Source organism: Perca flavescens, unplaced genomic scaffold (assembly GCF_004354835.1).
Source record: "Perca flavescens isolate YP-PL-M2 unplaced genomic scaffold, PFLA_1.0 EPR50_1.1_unplaced_scaf_7, whole genome shotgun sequence".
In the NCBI taxonomy this organism is placed as follows: Eukaryota; Metazoa; Chordata; class Actinopteri; order Perciformes; family Percidae; genus Perca; species Perca flavescens.
Window position 1 is genome coordinate 34,436 of NW_021166724.1, and position 21,803 is coordinate 56,238.

The following is a 21,803-nucleotide window of genomic DNA, read 5'->3' on the forward strand; positions in this document are numbered from 1 at the left end:
GAGTGAGAAAAAAAAACATGAATAATAACAGGCTACGTTGTTTTACAGATATGCTTACAGTGTGTATTGAAGTCACTTCTTTTTCTAGTTTTTGTCCAGTCATGCTTGTTCTGTATGAACATTAATTGTAGAAAGATATTTAGAATTAGACATAGCTTATGGAGATTTGAGCATATGGTTGTAAAACATATTCTCGCATTATGAATAAGCTTTGAAATTAAGCCTAGTCCTTATAAATTTCCCAGGAACAAGAATTCCCTCTGCTCACTTTTAAGGCGTAGACTAAATAATAATACATTTTATTTATATAGTGCTTTACAGGCTACTCAAAGACACTTTACACTAAAACCAGCACAGTTAGCACATAAAAACAGATAGGCCTACAGCAATAAAACCAACACATAAAACATGCATATTAAAGCAATTAAAACTTGTAGTGACTGAGTAGATTTTTTTTAAATCCGTACGTATTCAGTCGGTCCGCTATTGTCTGTCGGGCTTTTTTTCCGTTTGATAACAGCCGTATTTCCCTTTTTGCAGATTATGTTTCACCTCCTTGTAAATTTCCATTAGAAGCTGCTGCTCAGCGGGTGAAACATATGCTGCACACGTCTTTTCCCTTTCTGAATCAGTAAATCTGTGATCGATACCGTGGTCTATTTAAGAAAGCCCTGAACGTGCACTTATCCCAGCTATGTACACCTGGCTTGACATAGCTTCACCTACTTATTCTGGCTCGGCAAACGTGCAACCGATTAAGCCGCGATGAGCAGATCACACTAAGTCAAGCTGCGCTTTTTCAGTTATCCTGGATTTCTTTATTCTACTTTTGTGCAACAGGCCCCTGTTCAAAATTCACAGTAAACAAGCATTAACACTACATTCTTATTAAACATGTATTATTTAAAACATTTGCATGGCACCATCAGATATCACTTACAGCAGAATAAGACTTTTATCCCAGTAAAACAGCATTCCTCGGAAAAAATGATGTTGACATCCTGGATAGCCATAATATAGAGCAAGTCATTACAGTAGAGTTGTAGGAAAATATCTTCCCTGGGGAGCTTGTCATGATTTCACACAGACTTGGTACAGATGGCAGGGTCCAGGAGGTCTTCATGCCTGTAAATATTAAATACATAATATAATATTAATAATTAATAAGGTTAACAAGGATGAACCTAATGCAGTAGTCTGATGTCGCCTATACTTAAGAATATGTGATTTTTGTGATAGATAAATTCATATTTAACAGCAGGTATTACTTACAGCTTCTAAAAAGAGACATCTCAGAGTATCTTCAGATGAAGTGACTAGTATATGAGCGAAAATCTGATAAAATCACAATGAGACTGCATCAACTGTTTAAAGCATTGTTTAGAAGTGGTGTTTGTTAAACCTGTATTGTGAGTTTATTAGGCTATCTATCATCTTCCAGTCCAGCCTTAAGACCCATCTCTTCACCTCTGCCTATCCCATTTCATCTGGGCCTGAATCTTGTTTTGTTTTTATAATCTACCTTCTCTGTAAAGCTACTTTGAGTCTTTAAAAGTGCTATATCAATTCTATGTATTATTATTAGGCTATGAGATGTGTTTTGTATCAGCATCAAATCACTGACGAGCAGAAGATACAGTGCACGAGACAACAGCAGTTTGACAGTCCAGCCATTCTATAAATTAAACGGACTGACAGAAAAACAAACCGTTATTCTACAATATTCCAAGGAAGAGACGAGGTAGGTGACAAACATTACACCGACTTTAAACAACTTTTTAGTTAATACCTGTATGTATAAATTACCAGCGAAGTCATGTATAAATAAACTTACGAAAATAAAGTAATCATTAGACTACAACAACGTCAGCTGAGTTGACGTTAATCAACGTTAAGAAGCCATTAACCGGCATTAGCTAGCTTCGTAGCATTGTCAGTTGGTAGCAGTTACTTAGCATTCGTTAAGTTCACGTAACGTTAAGAGTTATTTTTCCATCAGTTCATACAGAAATATATGAACGCCAATGAATATTTATTTAATTAGACTAAAACAAGTCAGGGTTAGTGTCTGAATTATTAATGACAAGATGAGCAGCGTTAATCAACGTTAACCGGCATTAGTTAGCTAGCTTTGCTGCATTGTCAGTTGGAAGCAGTTACTTAGCTAGCATTAGTTAGCTAAGCTCACGTAACGTTAAGAGTTATTTTTTCATCAGTTTATACAGAAATATATAAACACCAATGAATATGTATTTAATCTAGACTAAAACATCAGGGTTAAAGTGTCTGAATTATTAAAGACAAGATGAGCAATGTTAACCAACGTTAACCGGCATTAGTTAGCTTCGTAGCATTGTCAGTTGGTAGCAGTTTGTTTTTAGTTAGTATTTTTTCATCAGTTTGTACAGAAATATATAAACGCCAATGAATATTTATAAATAACCATTGATCAAACATCGGTGATTGTGGATGATATCAGACGGGAACAATGTTAAGTTAACTGTTGCTACGCTATAACTTTAGCAAGTTAGTTACAGTTAACGTAACATCGTATGTAGCTAGCTAGCTTGGCTACAGCAGTTGTAACACCCCACAACTAGCCAGCTAGCTACTTACTCTACAGTAACGTTAACAGTAATGACAATTCGAAATACGAAGTGTATACTTTTAAAGTTTTACCTGCATCCTCATGAAATTCTCGCAAAAGATACACGATTCCTTCAACGCCAGCGTCTTGCCGTGTACAGCTTGTAATCATAGACAGTTAAAGAAATCTTGTAATACTGACACAGTATCCGGAACCACTTGTTGGTTGCTTCTTTAGAGGCAGGCTGCAACCGACTGCAAACCAGCGCGAAAACTGCATGGCCCCCCCTACTGTATCCGAGGGTGCAACATTAACTACAATGTTACTTCATAAATGGTTTATCTATTCATATATATATATATATATATATATATATATATATATATATATATATATAGTTTATGTATAATATTATGACATTATTCTTTAAATTGTAGTTCACAGGCTACCATTTATATGCAAGCTACTGAGAAAGTATTTCTTGTATTGTCAGATTTATGTCACCTGTATTCATAAAATTGTATTTTTTGATTCTGTATTTTCAGAATGGCATTACTAAAAACCTTTGGCTCTGCAACAAAGCCCTATGAAAGGAGGCCCAGTGTGACCATAAAGGTCATATCAATGAAAGAAACAACCAGGGTGCACAGTTGGGAGTTTGTGGACGGGGCTGCAAGAGCCCTGTCCAGCAACAAAAATACTGCTGCTGCCGTATCGGATGGCAGCACAGTAGGGTTTCGAGGGGTTGGCCAATCAAATAAAAGAGGGAAATACTTATATAATTAAAAATTATGGAATGAGCAGGGTGGGAACAATCAAATCAATGCTTTCGCAGAGAAATACTGACATTTACAATTGTCCAGCAATCACAGTACCTAACCAGTTAGAGCAAGAGGCCAAAATCATGTTGTCACCACCGTCCCTGGATTTCAAAATTACTGACCTGCAGCCAGGGATGCATCAGCTGGTGACAGTGGAGGGATGCATAACTGTAGTAAGTTTATGGTGATTTTTTATACTCCTTTAAACCTTTGCATGCATACTGACAGCTAACACATATTGCATATCATATTGACTTTGCATAATATCTTATATATAGCAGCCCAAACTGCACAACAATGAAATAAGATTGAAACAAAATAATACATGGAGGACCGCACACACTCAGTTAGAAAAACAGTCTATATTTCTAAATACTCAAATAACTTTTTAATTATCTCCAATTCACATTACACTACAGAGAATTGCCTAATTGTATTTGTTTGTTTGTATTACCCTGTCACATTTAGTTGGAGCCTGTACAGAAGTTTGCTAGCAATAATGCCCCACCGATTCCAATGAGAATCATGTACATCAGGGAGGTAGGAACATTTATAAAATGTTATACTTATTTAAAATAAGAACCTTTGTTGTCACTCTAAAATGTCACATATTTTTCTAAGTCAAGTGAAATGTAAAATTCCCATGAAGCCTCAATCAGTAGAAAGTAAGCACTACTTATGCAGCATGTTTTTTTTTATAGGATGATGCTGAGGTGAAAGTGGTTTTGTGGAGGGAGGCCATCCTGGTGCTCTTAGAGGCAGGGATGCTTCTAAAGATTACCCATATGAAGGGGAAACATTCCCCTTCATATGGGTACTCACTGCAGTCCACCTCTTTCACCGAGGTTAATGTGAGTAAATAACCTTATTCATTATATTGATATAACCTTATTCATTATATTGATGCTTACTTTAGGATTTGTCTTTTTACTGGTTCCACCGGATGCATGTCTTTTCTGTTTCCTTTTAATTTCTTTGTGTTGTAATGTGTGTGTGTGTGTGTGTGTGTGTGTTGTAATTTTAAACTCCGGTGGATTTAAAGATTTTTTTTAATTTTAAAGAAATGCCAATAAAACGGAGTATGTTTTTCTCTCATCCAGGAATGGTATCTGGACCTTCTTCTGCTCCGCAGCGTGTGGATGGTCTGGCAAAAGCGAGACTAATGCATCAATGACTAAATATATTTCTTTTCTAGAGGTCGTGACTGGAAACCGAACGGTTAACGTGAAGGGTGTTCGTGTCCTCCAGGACGACAATGTCGAAATTCTTGACGAATTTGACATAGAGCGCATCATCCCTGCCGGTGTTTGGGAGAAGGCCTTCCCTGGGGAGCTATGTATGATGCCAAATGCAGTGACCCTGTCATACACTGAGGGAAGGGTCGAGGCAGTTTTTGTCAATGAAAACTAATATCCCCCCCCACACACACACACACACACACACACACATTCACACACACACTATTTGTAGAATCAGCCCATTCTTTAATTTTTAATTATAAATGTTAATATAGTAACATTTTTAATATGTTATTAGTTAATTTAATTGGTTTATATTGTTGTTTATCGTCATATTGTTATTTATTAATTACATTTGTATAGATGTATTGTTAATATAGATGTATTGTATTGTTATTATAAATGTAAATATTCTGTCATGATTAAATGTAAATATTAATATTATTTTAATAAATTTGTTATTTGAAACCTCTTCATGAAGTCTGCTTGAAATAGTTTTTTACATTGCTTTTGTCGATCAGACTTATAACTACATTTCCATACAAGTAATTTGCTGAGACAGGTTGAGACATAAAGTGTAAACACCAATACAATATTGAAACAAAGCAATTGTAGCATTTGTTTTGTTGCGTTTGGAAAAGGAATGCAAATAATTAACGGTTAGATTTATGTGTCTTATAGGTAAAGAGTAAACAAAGTGTTTTATGCAACTGAAAATTGAGTTGAGTTAAATTTTTAGCAAAAAAGTGAATAATACCCAGAATATTTGAAAGATGTGGAACATAATGATTTAATATTTTTAATTAATTTTAAGATGAAGCAGAATTTGAATGAAGAAGCAGCTAAAGGAGAATGAATGCGTCTGAAAAGCAGGAAATATGTCATATTGGGCTATCTCAATCAACTGACACAGAAACACGTACAAATGCGCACACACACACACACACACACACACACACACACACACACACACACACACACACACAGACAGACAGGAGTGGTGATGGTACAGTGGATATGACACATATATACTTTCTTGTGGGAGAACTGGGTTTGATTCCCACTGCAATACATCAACCAATGTGTCCCTGAGCAAGGCACTTAACACTTAATGTGTCCCTGAGCAAGGCACTTAACCCTACTAGGTGTGAATGCCTCCAGCATTCACACCTAGTACTTCCAGAGGCGTGCGACCTCTGACATATATATCAATTGTAAGTTGCTTTTGATAAAAAGCTTCAGCTAAATTACATGTAATATAATGTAATGTAACAGGCACTTTCAAAAACACACACAGGAGGATGGTAAGATAGGAAAAAGGACAGATGGAGAAGAGTAAAGGACGATAGGAAGAAAGGAGGAGAGGACAAAAACACACACAGGAGGATGGTAAGATAGGAAAAAGGACAGATGGAGAAGAGTAAAGGAGGAGAGGAAGAAAGGAGGAGAGGACAAACACACACAGGAGGATGGTAAGATAGGAAAAAGTAGAAGAAAAGGAGAGGAGGAAAAGAGGAAAGGATGGGAGATAGGGAAAAAGTAGAAGAAAAGGAGGAGGAAAAGAGGACAAAAAAGGACAGAGGAGGATGGTAAGATAGGAAAAAGGAGAAGAAAAGGAGAGGAGGAGAAGAGTAAAGGAGGAGAGGACAAAAACACACAGGAGGATGGTAAGATAGGAAAAAGGAGAAGAAAAGGAGAGGAGGAAAAGAGCAAAGGAGGAGAGGAAGAAAGGAGGGAGGAGTAGTGGCACACCTTTGATAGTCCTGCTTCGAGCTCGGAAACCGTAACTGTTATCTCTTAATGTTTAATACACACACACACACACACATACAGACAAAGAGAGACACACACACACACAGAGACACACACAGCTCGGAAACCGTAACTGTTATCTCTTACACACACACACACACACACACACACACACACACACACAGACAAAGAGAGACACAAACACACACACAGACAGAGAGAGAGACACATTAAGTGTTAAGTGCCTTGCTCAGGGAAACATTGGTTGATGTATTGCAGTGGGAATCAAACCCAGTTCTACCACAAGAAAGGCATGTGTCATATCCACTGTGCAATCACCACTCCTGTGTGTGTGTGTGTGTGTGTGTGTGTGTGCATATGTACGTGTTTCTGTGTCAGTTGATTGAGATTGCCCAATATGACATATTTCCTGCTTGACATGACGACTCCTATTTCAGAGAGTTCTTCAAAAAGTATGAATGGAAATTAAAAGTTGTATAAAACTGCAGTTAAAGTTGCCATGACGACTCCTATTTCAGAGAGTTCTTAAAAAAGTATGAATGGAAATTAAAAGTTGTATAAAACTCAGTTAATGAAAGATTAACCATAAATCTAAGGAATAATTCACCATTAGTATAGGAGAAGAAGGAGGAGGAGACAATCAGGAGAGGAAGAAAGGAGAGGAGTTACACACACACACACACACACACACACACACACACACCAACAGACATACAAAGGAATATAGGAAGAGGAAAAGTAGAAGAGAAGTGAAAAGGATGACAGGAGAGGAGTAGACTAGGAACAGTAGCTTCACACCATTGGTCAACATGACAGGGACCAACTGCAGTTAAAGGTTGCTATGACGACTCTTGTCTCAGAGAGGCCTTCTCACAGAAACAAAGCTCTGATGCACCTTTGATAGTCCTGCTCCTAGCTCAACAACCGTAACTCCTATCTCTAAATGTTTAATACTGTGAGAGACATAACACCCTGCTGATCATCCTGTCCAAGAATGGTGTGTGTGGTGTAAGAAATGTGAGGACAGCAGCTGTCTGAAAAGGGCCTGTTTCTCTTCTCCTCCTGGCATTTCTGGTAGGATTTAGTACAGGAGGCAGTGCATTCACACCAATAAACTAGAGAAGGCAATTTCTGAAGAAATTGCGGTGTGAATGCTGTATGTTGAAAGGCTGACGCTACACTGCTGATTGCTGACTTGAATTGTGTTAGAAGAAGATAAAGTAGTGAGAATAGTTGAAAAAGTGGGAATGGTTTTAATAGTATGAATTACTTAGAAATGTTGAATAATACCCAGAATGTTTGAAAATGTTGGCATGTTTTAATTGTTTTTTTGTTGAAAAAGTGGGAATGGGTGTAATTAGTTTGAATGTCTTTGAAAAGTTGAATAATACCGAGAATGTTTGAAATGTGGAATATAATTATTAAATATTTAATAATTAAGAACAATTTAAACCACGTTATAACGATGTTAACTTATTTCACAAATGCACTGCTGTATGTTGAAAGGCTGACGCTTCACTGCTGATTGCTGACTTGAATTGTGTTAGAAGAAGGTAAAGTAGTGAGAATAGTTGAAAAAGTGGGAATGGTTTTAATAGTATGAATTACTTAGAAATGTTGAATAATACCCAGAATGTTTGAAAATGTTGGCATGTTTTAATTGTTTTTTTGTTGAAAAAGTGGGAATGGGTGTAATTAGTTTGAATGTCTTTGAAAAGTTGAATAATACAGAGAATGTTTGAAATATGTGGAATATAATTATTAAATATTTAATTAAGAACAATTTAAACCACGTTATAACGATGTTAACTTATTTCATAAATGCACTGCTGTATGTTGAAAGGCTGACGCTTCACTGCTGATTGCTGACTTGAATTGTGTTAGAAGAAGGTAAAGTAGTGAGAATAGTTGAAAAAGTGGGAATGGTTTTAATAGTATGAATTACTTAGAAATGTTGAATAATACCCAGAATGTTTGAAAATGTTGGCATGTTTTAATTGTTTTTTTGTTGAAAAAGTGGGAATGGGTGTAATTAGTTTGAATGTCTTTGTAAAGTTGAATAATACCGAGAATGTTTGAAAGATGTGGAATATAATGATTTCATATTTTTAGTTAATTTTAAGATGAAGCGGAATTTGAATGAAGAAGCAGCTAAAGGAGAATGAATGAGTCTGAAAAGCAGGAAATATGTCATATTGGGCAATCTCAATCAACTGACACAGAAACACGTACAAATGCACACACACACACACACACACACACACACACACACACACACACACACCCCTGAATATATTAATATCACGTAACGTTAGGCCTATCTTGCTTTTTTTTTCCAGGACGGCGGGTAAAGTATTGAAAAAAGTTAAACCCATTAATGATAGTAATCGGTTTATTTTTTATAACAGCAGCTAGCTAACGTTAAACGTTAACATTACTCGAAAGGGAGGTTAACCGTTGGTCGGTTCTGTCAGTTAACCTGACTGGTGTTGTAATTTAAGGTCGGTCTTAGCGACACGGTTTTATGAAAATGCTCTAAGACAGTTTGACGACAAAATAAAGACTAAATCATAATTTCAAACCCTCACTGGCTACCGATAGTCACATTCCGCCCAAATGGCTTTGCTTTAGCATTAAAATATTTCGGAACAAAAGACTGTTCGGCGGCAAAAAGTATTTTTTTTTTTCATCGTTCTCCTCTGACCATAGCCTCTGACGCAGTCCAGCTAGCTAACGTAAGTCAGAACAAAAGACTTTTCGGCGCAAAAACGCTTCTCATCCTCCTCTGACGCAGTAGTTTTATAGCTAACGTTAACGTTAGCTAGCTAGCTCAATGGTGAACTGTAGCTAAGTTAGCACTTATAATAATAGTATGTGGAATGGCAATATGGGACATAATACTGCTAATGCTTTAACTAACTAGTTAGTTAACGTTAATAATGGCAATTGTCAATGTCGAGTCTAGCTAGCTAGCTAATGTTGAGTATGAACTTGGCTAGTGCTAACATTAGCTAACAGTAAAAGTTAACTTCCAACTTTGAATATTAAAACCACAAACACTGATTAAAAATTCAAATAATTTACCTTTGAATTTACTTTTCTCCTCTTCAGTGACCTCTACTCCAAAACGAAGTAACTCGGTGATTAAATCCTCCGTGGATAAATGTCCAAGCGCCATCCTCCCGACTTTGATCGACACTGACAGAGACTGACAGTTAGATCACTGTCTATTCACTCATGTATCCTTCCGCGCTGCAATATTTATGCTTCCGCCGAGTCAAGCTCTGGTTAGCCTGTAGCTAGATCCTTTCAATAGAACACAACTTAAAGCGTTAACAATTATCTGTCAGTTTCATTCTAATATAAATAGGGTAAAGGGTTTGAAAATCAAATTCTTCAATACTGTTTGTGAATATAAATAATTACATACTCCACCTTAACATGATTAAAAATGATTCAATGGGACACTCCACCAAAAGACCTTTTGCCCATATCTCAAAACTTTAGGCTACAGTTAATTAGTTTGACAATTATTGAGTTATTGAGTTTGATAGTATAGGTTAACTTGTGTTTCTATATTGAGAGATGACATTTTCTGCTGAGATGAGCATCCACTAATTCCTGCCGTTTTACATTTAAACATTAAGGTACAAATATGTAAGGAACAAATATGTACCTTAGACCTCGAAAAGTCCACAATGTACAATGGAAGGTGCGTAATTGTACCTTAAAGATACATTTTTGTACTTTTAAGGGTACATTTGCAAAGTTTGTACCTTAGGGAACAAAAATGGACCTGTATTGTACCTCTTTTTCTGACAGTGTATACAGAGAGAGGGAGAGACTGAGCTTTAGAACAGGTTTTCGTAATTGTCTGCCTTGACATCAATGCAGTTTGCATTAAGCTAGCTATTAGCTGTTGGCAGCTAGCTAGCCCAAACACCCCCGTTTCCCCTGCATTTTATTAAGCTAGCTATGAGCTGTTGGCAGGCAGCTAGCTAGCACAAACACCCCCGTTTCCCCCGCATTTTATTAAGCTAGCTATGAGCTGTTGGCAGGCAGCTAGCTAGCACAAACACCCCCGTTTCCCCCGCATTTTATTAAGCTAGCTATGAGCTGTTGGCAGGCAGCTAGCTATCACAAAACTCCAGTTTCCCCTGCATTTCAATTCAGACCGTTCTCCCGCACAATTTTGTATCCCAGTAGGCTACTCTCTGGTAATTTACAAAGTCCAAATTGATATATTAATCAATATGCTGAAATCTCCTAGATTCTGCCACTAGAGGTTTTGACACGTCAGAGCTGCTTTGGTTTTATTTCTCTTTTTTTTTATTACTGATCCCTTTGGTAACTAAGCTTGTATCCCATTTTTGTGAGTGATTTTGAACCTCCGTGTTTTTCAGATTTTGGCAGAGAGTGCTGCCAGTAATGAAGGGATAGATGAACCTAGCACTGTAGATTTTGAAGAGACAGAGGGCTTCTCTCTACAGGATCCTGGACCATTAGTGCTTCATCGTGGGTCACAGTGCAACATCAGATGTCTGCAACTCGCCACTGTCGCACTGCTTGCTCTTGAGGGAATTACTGTAATTGTTGGAATTGTTGGGGCTTTGTAAATTATAGAGTGTGGTCTGGACCTACTCTATCTGTAAAGTGTCTCGAGATAACTCTTGTTATGATTTGATACTATAAATAAAATTGAATTGAATTGAATTGCAACGCTCATCAGGTAGTGTAACTTGTAGGGGTGTGACGAGACACTTACTCCACGAGACGAGACACATCACGAGATTGGGTTCAAAAAAATTTGAAGAAATCCTCAATGATGAAATATATGAATGGAAAATAGTTTTTTTATTCAACTGACCTTGGCTTCTTTGTAGAGGTTTGGGACTACAGTGCGAGTTAAATGCGCGCGTGATGGGATGACGTACCTCGTTTCCAGTGTGTGGAGGAGTCGCCGAAATCCAACATTTTCCACCACAGAAAATGGCCTCATATCAGCTGCAATGAAAACGCCTATGTCCCTCGTTATTGCTGTGGCTCTTGCACTTACCGGTGGCAGAGATGCAAAGGCTTTTAGAGTTGTTTGCCCTTTTAATGTTTTCGCTTGGGTGCAGTAGTTAGTAGAGAGCTGTGGTGGTGCTGTAAGTGTTTTTGCATAGTGCTCGTGTTAGCCGCGGTATCTGACATTTTTTCTTACAATGTTTACATATTGCGTTCGTCTTGTCTGTCACTCTTTCGGGGGTTTATTTTTCCCGCAGGAAAACCAAAATGTTGCCACACAAATGATTTAAAAGTGGCAGGGGATCTTCAATAGTAATTTCACGCTCCATCACGCTGACATCACATCGCCTCACGAGACAACTTTTCACCTCGACGAGAAATCTCGTCACGTTTTAATCTCGCGAGATCTCGTCACACCCTTAGTAACTTGTATCTATCATTAGCTGTATATGACACCTAAACATTTACAAATTACTTCTAATGGTAGGAAGAAGACATTTCATACTGGACTGTATTAGGTTGTGCATGTGTTGTGACCACTGACTATGTGATGTTGTGCAACTCTTTTTATTTTTTTCGCCTAGCAGTTTTCCTTGGACTAGGGTGGCCCCTAAATCATGGCTGCAGCTGTTGCCGTGGTCCTGCTACACCCTGCTATGCTGTGCAGTTCCCTGCTACGTCCTGTAACGCCCTGCTACACCATGAACTACTGCAACTACTATTTATAGTCGTAGTTCAATTATCTTTATTGTGACTATTATCGCCACTGTTCATCACACCCCCAACCGGCACCGTCAGAGCCGCCTACCAAGAGCCTGGGTCTGTCCCAGGTTTCTTCCTGAGAGGGAGGTTTTCCTCGCCACTGTCACACTGAATGCTTGCTCTTGGGGGAATTACTAGAATTGTTGGGTCCCTGTAAATTATAGTATGGTCTAGACCTACTCTATTTGTAAAGTGTCTTGAGATAACTCTTGTTATGATGTATTAAAGTTGATAAAGATGAGACTTTATTGATCTGGTGGTGAAATTCACAAGCTACCTGCCAAATCAAACTATATAACTAATTACTCTGAAATGACAGTAACTCGTAATCTATAATGAACTACATTTTGGAAGTAACTTGCCCAACACTCCTAGTTACTATCAATGAAATTATTAATATATTTTATACAACAAGACACTTTGTGATTCTGTTCATTTTGTGAAAACAAAATATATTCATTGATTGCCTCCCTTCCTCTGGAAACTGCCTCCTGATTGCGGCCACAACGAAAGCTGGTATCGCCTTCCTGATCTCCCTGCCCAGAAACCCATATGTCTATCGGACCACCTGCCTGTAGGCTGTGTATCGGAATCGCCTAGAGAATGATAGGGGTGAAATGTTGATATTGATAATCCTGTTAACATAGTCAATATGATCAAGAGTGATAGACTTATTTGATGTAACATTTTCAGTTATTCTATTCCATAAAGCTATGTATGCACATCAGAGTTTAAAAATCTGCTAATCCCTCAGCATCAATAATGCACATTAGATTAGATTAGATTATACTTTATTGTCATTGTGCAGAGTATAAGTACAAAGACAACAAAATGCAGTTTGCGTCCAACCAGAAGTGAAAAAAAATCAAATATGTATAACCAAGTGTAAGTAACGAACATGTACAGATATGTGCAATGTAGTAGGAGTAACGTAGTAAGAATATAGATATATATGCAGGGTATTAACAGAATATATTATAAGAAAAACTGAATAAATATAGATATTCAGTATGAACCATATAGACAGATGTGCATTGTGGTAACAGTACCATTGTAGTGCAGAAACGGTAACGTAAGAATAAGTGTATGTGCAGGAGGAATAGTATGAAGAGCAGTAGAATATGGCTATATATAAGTCGTTACAGTATGTACATTAATTATTTTTGATAGTTTGTTATTTGTGTAGAAAACTGACGACTATAATAGAAGTGTATAATATAATAGTGTTATAAATTACTCTCATCTAAACATACTGTGGTCTGTTGGCTTGGAGAGGACCATACTCCTGCCTGAAGTTGAGGTATGCTACCTGCAGCGAGAACGGGTTCAGGCAGCAGGCATCAAAGCCGGGATGGAGCGTCAGGCAGGTAATGTCCGTGGTCGGGACTAAACCCTCAACTAGTGCCCAGTAGGCATCCACCTCTCGACAACACATGCTGTCCACCACTGACGCCATAGCCTCACAATGTCCGCACAAGCACCTAGCCAACAAAACGATTCTGTGCTAGAGCTAACCTGCTTCTCTTAATACATCCATGGCTTGGATGGACTGCACAGTCCCTGTCTCAGCGTTAAAATCTTAGGTTGTAGAATATCACAAGAAAAAACGTTGCTGTCTTAAATTAAGACAATCTACATGTATGTTTAATCTAAAACAAGGTCGAAAGTATGTTTGCTAAAGTAGATTTATTGTATAACACCAATGTACTAGCCTAGATGAACCAGCATTAGCCACTGTAGGTATGCTCGCCAACGTTGGAGAGCTCGGTTTCTTCATCCACGTCCATTGTAATTTGAGCATGAACTTGACCAGACTCCCTCGCGTTACGTCACTTCTGGTCAGTGATAGATAGATGCGGATAACCTGACAAGCCAGACCCACATCCAGATGTAGGGTCTGGGAACTCACCATTGACGGAGCTTGATCCGAGGGGCGGGATAAACGGTTGTCTTTCAAATTCCCTCTGCACGTAATAGGATAGCGCTACAACCAGGCAGAGCAACGAAGAAGGTAGCGGAGCTAGTTGATAGATTAAACTTTTGCCGTATCCGGTCGGCGAAACTCCGAACACATCTTCCTTTTTTAAGAATGATTTCTGTGCCGTTCTTTGTTCTTTTATCAAAGAAAAGCTGAACTCCAAGTCTTCCAGAAGTCCGCTGTTCCCAGCAGCAGCAGCCATAAGCCCCGCCCACCGACTCTATACACGATGTGATTGGCCTGACCAAAATTTGGTTTTTGCAGCTTGAAAGTCAACGGAGAGTGCCTAGACCCCCCCTAGCTGCCAAATAAATTTGCTGCCACTAGGGGGAGTCTAGAGTTCTAGGCTAAGATGCGGAAGTTATTTTATCACAATTTTATCTCAAAATATTGTTTATGGCGGTTATATATTCCTCCAGTTTTGAAAATCTAGTTGTTTATCATTAATATACACTATGCTGTATAGGGGTGTTCAACCTGCACATCAGCATTACCACTAGGCTTCCTTGTACCAGTAAAATCAAGGCAGTAGTAGTAGATTCGATCACATCGCTCTAACCAATCCTTCTTCAGACTGATGTTGGCACCCCCCACCCAATTAGCATACAGGCGCAGGGAAAACGAAATGTGGAAATACAGAAATAAATAAATGTAGAAATAAATAAATAAATATATATATAAATATATAAATGTATAAATACATATAGAAATGCATAAATAAATACATGTAAAAATACAGAAATAGCCATTTATGTTACCAAAATGTATTTATTTTCACTATATTTCTACATTTATTTATTTATTTTTCCTTCTGTCATTTTTAGTCCTCCATAGCTGCAGGCCCTGGAGCTCTGTCCAGGCAGCGGCGTTTGGTAGTCCATTTGAATCCATGAATTCAACTTAAAGGTCCCATATGGGACGGTCATATGTGTCCCCGGGGCCAGAGCGGGCGATATAGAAACCCATCTAGAGCTGCTGGCTAAAAAGAAGCGTAAATACAGTAAGATCATACTTCACGTAGGGGGTAATGGTCGTAAATCGGAGATCACTAAATTGAATGTTGAGTCACTTTGTGCATACGCAAAGACAATGTCGGACTCAGTAGTTTTCTCTGGACCCCTGCCAAACCTGACCAATGATGAAATGTACAGCCGTACGTCATCCTTCCACCGCTGGTTGTCGGGGGGGTGCCCAGCTAATGATGTGGGCTATGTGAATAACTGGGGGGCGTTCTGGGGAAAGCCTGGTCTGATGGAGAGAGACGGCATCCATCCCACCTGGGACGGAGCCGCTCTGATATCAAAAAATCTGACCGAGTTTATTAGACATAAACCATGACAACCCAAGTTTGATATTAGTAATCAGGGGTGCAGTACTACGCGCCCCCCTGTGCTTCCGTTGGAGCAGTCACCCACTCATAGTCTAATAAGCACGGTGTCTGTTCCCCGACTCAGATCGGTTAAATCAAAGGTAAACAACAGATGCGCTATACTTAACAACCTAATTGGAATTAAAACGACTGCAACGATAGAACAAAATAGGAAAATTAGATGTGGACTATTAAATATTAGATCTCTGTCTTCTAAAGCATTATTGGTTAACAAGTTGATATCAGATAACAACATTGATTTATTTTGTCTTACTGAAACCTGGCTGGGCCATGAAGAATATGTTAGTCTAAATGAAGCCACTCCTCCCAGTCATATTAATACTCAAATTCCTAGAGGCTCAGGCCGAGGAGGGGGAGTTGCAGCCATCTTTGATGCAAGCCTGTTAATTACTCCTAAACCTAAATTAAATTATAACTCCTTTGAAAGTCTTGTTCTTAATCTTCAACATCCAAAATGGAAAACATTACAGCCAATTATATTCGTTGTTATTTACAGGGCTCCAGGTCCGTATTCAGAATTTTTATCTGAATTCTCAGAGTTTTTATCATGTTTAGTCCTTAAATCAGACCAAGTACTTATTGTAGGTGATTTTAATATCCATGTGGACGTTGACAATGATAGCCTTAGTACTGCTTTCAACTCATTACTGGATTCAATCGGTTTCAGTCAGAGTGTGCACAAGGCGACGCACTGTTTCAACCACACCCTCGACCTTGTGCTGGTATATGGTATTGAAATTGAGGATTTAATAATATTTCCAAGAGAATTCGGTATCGTCAGATCACTCTTTAATCACTTTCAATTCTTACTACCTGACTATATTAAATTAGATAAAAGCTTCTACAACAGATGCCTATCTGACAGTGCTATAGCTAAATTTAAAGAAGATATTCCAACAGCATTCGACTCTATGTCATGCCTTAACATAACAGAGGACCTCTATGCTAACCTCAGTCCCTCTCAAATTGATACATTTGTTGACGGTGCTACGACTTGCCTACGGACGACTTTAGACTCCGTTGCTCCCCTGAAAAAGAAGATGATGAAGCAAAGGAAATTAGCACCTTGGTATAACTCCCAAACTCGCAAATTAAAACAAATCTCGCGAAACTTTGAATGTAAGTGGCGTTCCACCAAAGTGGAGGAATCCCGTTTGGATTGGCAAGAAAGTCTGAAAACCTATAGGAAGGCCCTAAGAAAGGCCAGATCAGACTATTACTCATCACTAATAGAAGAAAACAAGAACAACCCAAGGTTTCTTTTCAGCACTGTAGCCAGGCTGACAGATAGCCACAGCTCTACTGAGCCATCTATTCCTCTAGCTCTGAGTAGTGATGACTTCATGAGCTTCTTTAATGATAAAATTACAACAATTAGAGATAAAATTCATCACCTTTTGCCCTCAACTTCTGATGGTTCACCTTTCAACGCAGGACCGCTAGAAAGAACAACTAGTCCCGACATTTACTTAGACTGCTTTTATCCTATAGACCTTCAACAATTAATGTTAAAGATATCCTCAGCTAAGCCATCTACCTGTCTCTTAGACCCCATCCCAACGAGATTACTCAAAGAAGCGTTACCCGTGGTAAACACTTTATTACTGGATATGATCAATATGTCTTTATTAACAGGTTATGTACCGCAGTCATTTAAAGTAGCTGTGATAAAACCTCTTCTGAAAAAACCCACCCTCGATCCTGATGTCTTAGCAAACTATAGACCTATATCTAACCTTCCCTTTCTCTCCAAGATCCTTGAGAAGGTGGTTGCTAATCAGTTATGTGATTTTCTACACAGCAATAGTTTATTTGATGACTTTCAATCAGGATTTAGAAAGCATCATAGCACAGAGATGGCACTGGTGAAAATTACTAACGACCTTTTAACTGCTGCAGACAAAGGACTTGTCTCCATACTTGTTTTACTAGATCTTAGTGCTGCATTTGACACTATTGACCATTCAATCCTGTTACAGAGATTGGAACACTTGGTTGGCATTAAAGGAGTTGCTCTGGGCTGGTTTAAGTCCTATTTCTCTGATCAATCTCAATTTGTTAATGTTAATGATAAATCCTCCAAGTACGCTAAAGTTAGCCATGGGGTTCCTCAAGGCTCAGTGCTTGGACCAATTCTATTCTCCTTATATATGCTTCCTCTAGGCAATATTATTAGGAAACACTCAATTAACTTTCACTGTTATGCGGATGACACCCAATTATACTTGTCAATCAAACCAGACGAAACTAGTCAGCTAGCTAAATTTCAAGCGTGCATTAAAGATATAAAATCCTGGATGACCTATAATTTTCTGATGTTAAACCCTAACAAAACTGAAGTTATTGTGCTGGGACCTAAACACCTCAGAACTTCATTATCTAAAGATATAGCTACTCTGGATGGTGTTGTCCTGGCCTCCAGCACTACTGTCAGAAATTTAGGAGTTATTTTTGATCAGGATATATCCTTTAATGCCAATCTAAAACAAACCTCAAGAACAGCCTTTTTTCATCTTCGTAACATTGCTAAAATTAGGAATATCCTGTCTCAAAACGACGCTGAAAAACTAGTCCATGCATTTGTTACTTCTAGGCTGGACTATTGTAATTCCCTACTGTCAGGTTGCTCAAATAAGTCCCTTAAGACTCTCCAGCTGATCCAGAATGCTGCAGCGCGTGTTCTCACAAGAACTAAGAAAAGAGATCATATTTCTCCTGTATTAGCTTCTCTGCACTGGCTTCCTGTTGAATCCAGGATTGAGTTTAAAATCCTTCTATTGACCTACAAAGCTCTAAATGGTCTAGCACCATCATATCTAGAAGAGCTCCTAATACCTTATTGTCCCACTAGAGCACTGCGCTCCCAGAATGCAGAGTTACTGGTGGTACCTAGAGTCTCTAAAAGTAGAATGGGAGCAAGAGCCTTCAGCTACCAGGCTCCTCTCCTATGGAACCAGCTCCCGATCTGGGTTCGGGGGGCAGAAACTGTAATCGCTTTCAAGAATGAACTTAAAACTCTTCTATTTGATAAAGCTTATAGTTAGGGAGAGAGGAGTTGCAGTGTTCACCTAACTGGCCCACCTGCTTCTCTTCATAATTGTTAGATTAATAATACATAACAAAGTAGAGGGAGGCAGGCCAGCCAAGCCCGATCCGGCAGGGGGAGAGTTCTAAGCCCGAAAAAGCTACCTCTCCTTATGACCTGTCTCTCTTAGTTACGCTGTTATAGTTCTAGACTGCCGGGGGACTTCCTTCCTCTGACACACTGAGCTGCTCTCTCCTCTCCCTTTCTATTTTCTATTTACTTTTACTATTACTATTTGTGTGTATCCAGTCCCAGAAATGCTTGTTACTAATCCTAGCTTCTGGGGAGTTTACTCCCCGGAGTCCTTATGTTTTTTCCCCCAGCGTATTTCCTTGGAGAACGTTGGCACCAAGATCCTGGTTCCAGCTGTCGCCGTGGTCCTGCTGCACTCCCTGCCGAGCTCAGCGGTGCCCTGCAATGTCATGCTGCTTCCTGCTGAACCCTGCAGCTTCCCGCTACATCCAGTCACTGTTCCACTATTAATGTGACTATTATCGCCACTGTTCATCACACCCCCAACCGGCCCGTCAGACACCGCCTACCAAGAGACTGGGTCTGTCCCAGGTTTCTTCCCAAGAGGGAGTTTTTCCTCGCCACTGTCGCACTGCTTGCTCTTGAGGGAATTACTGTAATTGTTGGAATTGTTGGGGCTTTGTAAATTATAGAGTGTGGTCTAGACCTACTCTATCTGTAAAGTGTCTCGAGATAACTCTTGTTATGATTTGATACTATAAATAAAATTGAATTGAATTGAATTGAATATGGTGAAAATGTTTTTTTATGGGATTCTGTGTGTTATATAGGCTCGGGGTGTAAAGTAAAAGCTGTGAAAATGTGAAATCGCTCACTGCCGCCATTTGTCCACCCCCCACAGAACTAGACCGCCTCCCAGCTAAACGGGCCAGTTAGAATTTGATGTATTTGCTACGTAGAAACCGGGTAACCAATGGGTGTCGTGTTCCAAAATCGACTTAGACCCGCCTCCTTTTCTAACGTTCGCTTTGTGCTGCTGAGAAGAATCCGAGAAGATGCGGGAGTCATGTCTTCCCAGAAAACCGGCCATGAGAAATGCATCATTCATAGGGTGGGAGTATGAAATACATCACTGCACTGCCTTCCAAAAGAAAAAGATGTCGCTGACAGGTGGATGGATTTTATTTTTGGAGACTTGCCTCAACCTGTCCCGAGTCAGGCCTTTCAGCTAGCTAGCTACTGTATGTAGCTACTGTATGTAGCTAGCTAGCTACTGAACTGCACATTTCTCACCGCAGTTCTACTGAATCAGGGGCTATATGATGTCGTATCAAAACTACTGTTGATGAAAGGATCCATTCCCACTATTGAGGACCCTCTCCCAAGCATTGAAACGGTGAGTAGAAAACTATTTCATAACGTAGATTACTAACAGAGTTGATAATTTTGTTTTTCCTAATGGTTGGTTAGCTGGCTGGTTAGCTAGCTGGCTGCGGCACCACTAGCTAACATACGTTTATCCCTGTGTGTGTGTGTGTGTGTGTGGGGGGGTGACTGTGCACATTATAACTATATAACCTAGTTTGCTACTGAACAAACTAACGTTAGTGCTGTAGCTAAGTTAACTGTATAGTAACGTTTGCTACAGCAAACAACAGTGATGTCGTCTACTATTATAGTTTGTTTGTTAATCAAGGGGCAGGAGGAAACTAGAGATATTGTTGGTGCTCTCGCCGGGTTCAAGTCCGTTTTTTAGGGGCAAAATCGCCCCCAAGTCCCCGTGAGGCGCCAGCAGCTTTTTTGCTCCACCCTGCTATGAGACAGGACGCGCCACGGCTAGCCATTTGCAGGGTCTGATATACAGTATTTTCTTGGTGAGGAAATCTGGCAAGAAAGTACACTAATACTATGTTATAAACGATATAAATAAATTATTACCTTATTGATATACATGACCGATTCTGTGCAATGCGTCCCCTGCTTGCCAACCCTTTTGATTTTTCTTTCTCTCTCCCTTCTGTCTTTGCAATATATGTTATAAGCTCTACATGTGATTAACCTAGGTAGTTACCTATTATTTATTATATTCACATATATCTGTATTGCATCTAACTTGTTAAATACCTTCTTATACTGCACTGTTTGCACTGCCACTGTTTAGTGTTATTTGCCTCATCCAAGTGCCTTTATTTGTCATTTATGTTATAGTAAATAGAGGACGCTACCTCATCATATATATATATATATATATATATATATATATATATATATATATATATATATATATATTTCCTAACATATGTGAATGTATTCTTAGGGAGCCATTAGACCTGTTTCCCAGGCCAATACCTCCCGGAGTATTGGCTGCCAGACTGACCCCCTTCCTAAAAGATCTGTTGGAACCCAACTATCAAAGGACACTCCTAAGACTCGCGTCAGAAGCAGAGGTTTGTGAGATTGAATTTTTGTAAATGTTAGTTTACCTGTTGTTGTATTTTATTTACATTTGTATTTATAAGCTGATAAGTCAAAAGTACCGTAATCATTTGAATGATTACTGGTAATAGTTATTCCCAAATTATATATCTATGGACCTTACAGTATATTCCCATTGCAGTTGAAAGAGGAGAAGAAAAAAAGAGGAAACAAATATGGGAACCTTATCAGACAGTACATAATGTGGGCAGACATATAACATGGATCTTAGAGAGTGTATACCGATATATTGTCCTACGCACTACATGATATGTATTTATGTATCATGTTTGTTATTACTGCTATTTCAAATAAGCCACAGTCTACATACTATCTGACCTATCTATTATTTAAAAAACTACAAAAATAGGTTTTGATCTGTGCCATTTGCTCAGGTAGCTTAGCAAAGTGTGTAGACTTCTCTTTCTTTGTACAATGTATTGGAGTAATAAAATACACACCCATTACATAATTTGCATTGTTGTTGTTGCAGACTCAATCTTTCAGCATCCCACTTCAATGAGAATGCCAACCGGCCACAGTCAACAAGTGCTCTGGGAGATCCTGCCCTTAAACTGGCCTTCCCTAAAGCGAAGAAAGGGGGATAAAGCCTTAAAGGAAGGAAAATTGAGCCAACATTCTGTAAGTAAATTATCACAACAACATGCAACATTAATTCCATTTTATTTTATTGATAGTGTCAAATCATAACAG